General features: G+C 43.9%; 1 pseudogene; it reads left to right on the forward strand.

Moving 5' to 3' along the window:
- The first annotated feature begins 1,613 nt into the window (after nucleotides 1–1,613).
- Nucleotides 1,614–3,070, forward strand: LOC123397325 (annotated as a pseudogene).
- Nucleotides 3,071–3,286: the final 216 nt, after the last annotated feature.

The following is a 3,286-nucleotide window of genomic DNA, read 5'->3' on the forward strand; positions in this document are numbered from 1 at the left end:
GCTCACCATCTGGATGATCGGCGCCGACGGCTTCATCGGCTCCCACCTCTGTGAGAAGCTCATGGCCGAGACCCCGCACGTCGTCCTCGCCGTCAACGTCTACCCCGACAAGATCCGCCACCTCGTCGACCCGCCGCCTCCCCACCTCGCCGGACGCATCTCCTTCCACCGCCTCAACATCAAGAACGACCCCCGCCTCGATGGCCTCGTCAAGATGGCCGATCTGGTACTTCCCCTCCCTCCCTCCCCCTTCCTCTCGTGGTGCCTCCAATGGTGGATTGGCCCGCGAAAAAATGGAACGATTTTCTTCGGATTCAGTTTCTTGATTCAGGTGCCAGTCGCGCGTTCGTCGCTCGAAAAATAATAATATCCGCGTTCGTCCCCTGAGATTCTGGAAAGCCGCTGACGGTTTTGTTCTTGCGTGTCTGTGGCTGGCCGGTTGGATCTGCCCTTGCTCCGCACAGATGATAAACCTGGCGGCGATCTGCACACCGGCGGACTACAACACGCGGCCGCTCGACACCATCTACAGCAACTTCATCGACGCTCTCCCGGTGGTACGTGCTCTCACCTCTCGCTCCACCCAATCCCCAAGATTATATTCTCCTTCCACCGCCTCAACATCTGCCATCATTGACCCCCCCTACGATTTTGTGGGTCAATCCTAACTGATGGTGCGCTTGATTCCTTGTGCAAAATCCATTCACCAACTATCCCTGCTCCCAGTGCATTACCAGCAGGAGTAGTACCCTTGGCTGCATAATTAATTGTTCCTTCAACATAGCAGACTCTGCATGAATCTTTCACCCGTGAATAGCTGAGATGAATTACGCACGTTTGTTCTGCACTGTGCACCTGTTCAAGTGGTATGTTTCCCTTTTCTAGATCATCTGTATTGTATCACTGTGCTGTTTGCAATTGTTGTGGTCTATTCGGAATGTAGCCTAATTAAGTTGCTGATACTTGATGCTAATGTTCCATAGGCCAAGTGACTGTTACCCTGTACGAGAACCTTAAGATTGTTTGATGCGCTGACACCATGAAGCGGCAAACGCAAGGGATTTCGAGTGGCATGTACATATACACGCACCACTGTGAGAGTGGAGTTAATATTCATGATGTCTTTGTGGAGAGGAGCCCATTCCGGGTGATGTTTTCATATATCGGTGTGATATGTTTTCTTGTGAATGTTTGCCATACCTTCTTGCCAAAGGTAGTTTTCTCGGAATCATTCACAAAACAAAGTATAGCAGACGGGAAGAAATATGTTAGGCTACTAAAAAAATCATAGTACCTTTTGCATAATTTCAATTGATGTCACATAACTTATTGGTTTTGTAGGTTTTCGCACCCATGTAGTGGCTTACCTGAAATATACCAGTAAAGAAACTTATTGTAGATCTTCCAAGTGTGTGTACATATTAGCGCTCTTGGGCATTGGATTGAGAATATTGTGTGTTTATGCAATTGGTGCCGAAGTTTGGCGTATTGCTTATTTCTTGGTGAAGATTGATTTGACTAGCAGTTATGTCTTGGTGAAGATTGATTTGCCTAGCAGCTTATTTTTCTTTTGGATGATCAGGTCATGTTAAATACTGAGGCATTCTTTGACAGACCCCATGGCAATGTGGCATGTCCGGGCGGAGATTGCTCCTGCAATTCTACTGGTGGTTGATTTTGGTGGGTGGTACAAACTGGATTCAAAATCTAGAGGCAGCAACTCTTCTCATATGATACAGCACACTCAAGTGTCATTGCTCAAAGATGTCATTGTGCCTTACACACATTTGCTCCCTACCCTGCACCTGTCAGAAAATATCGATCGCCCCACTCTTCTGTACTTCAAGGGAGCCAAACACAGGCATCGGGTTCGTATTATTTATCATAAAGCCAAGCTCCTGATTTATGCATTATATTTGGAAAGGTTTATCTGCTATCTGGATCCCATCGTGTACTTGATTATTCACTTGCATTTCATCATTATTTTCATAAAAGGTGTCCAAACATGTACATATAGTATTTGTAATTTACTTCTTGAGCCTGGGTTACATCGTTTTTATATGTAACCTATGTAATATCTGAAACTAGCTCTCTAAATAAAAAGAAGAAACAACATCTTCTAGGTCTCTGTTATGTGTGAGGCTAGCTCTTTCAAATATAAATGTTTGGCTCTCTTTCTATGTCTATATTTGTTCCAGGAAGTATCATTTGAAGTGTTGTATCTAAAAACACTGAAAATCATTTTACTTTCAATAGGATTTTATCGCTTATGCACTGTACATTTGTAGTAGAACTCTTGAGGTTCTTTGTGAAGATCAATAATGATAACAGAATCACATGATTAAGCTAAAACTAGGTTGTTCCTTTGATTTGTATATCTGAGTGAAATAACAAACTTCAGCCTAGCTTATACTGCTTCTAAAATAATAATAATAATAAAACCATCTATCTGATCAATCCGCTTATTTGTTTTCAGGGTGGTTTGGTGGGTGAAAAATTGTGGGACTTGATGGCTAATGAGCTTGATGTTGTCATGGAGGAAGGTTTTCCTAATGCCACAGGAAGTGAACAGTCAATAAAAGGGATGCGGACATCAGAACTCTGCTTGCACCCAGCTGGTGACACCCGAAGTTCATGTCGTCTATTTGACGCTGTTGCAAGTCTTTGCATACCAGTCATTGTCAGCGATGACATTGAGCTTCCTTTCAAAGGGATGATTGACTACACAGAGTTCTCCATTTTTGTGTGAGTCGGTAACGCAATGAGACCCAAATGGCTAACAAACTACCTAAGGAATATCTCGAAGCAGCAGAAGGATGATTTGAGAAGAAACCTTGCCCAAGTCCAGCACATCTTTGAGTACGAAAACAGTCAGCACGATAGCTGGGACTCCGCCCCAGAAAATGGTGCTATGAACCATATATGGAAGAAGATTCATCAGAAGTTGCCGATGATTCAAGAAGCAGTCACCCGGGAGAAGCGGAAGCCAGAAGGCGCATCGATCCCACTTTGGTGCCATTGTACATGGCTTCCTCCCTTAGTCACTGAACCCCACGAAAGGATCAGTTGACTGCAAGTCAATTTATTTTTCTCTTGGTAGTTGCAAATATCAGCATGTAACAGTAGGCCAACGCTTCTTCCGTTTTCTACTATTCAGGAATGGTTTTCCATATTGCTCAATGTGTTGTTGTCTGGGGTTTGTTTGTTCATCGAAGAAATATCAAAAGAAATTGAGAATTTCCCCACATTAGCCAGTAGTGAAGGCTGAATACAGATTGATGTATAT

The sequence above is a fragment of the Hordeum vulgare genome, chromosome 5H (genome assembly GCF_904849725.1).
Source record: "Hordeum vulgare subsp. vulgare chromosome 5H, MorexV3_pseudomolecules_assembly, whole genome shotgun sequence".
NCBI classification, from domain to species: domain Eukaryota; kingdom Viridiplantae; phylum Streptophyta; class Magnoliopsida; order Poales; family Poaceae; genus Hordeum; species Hordeum vulgare.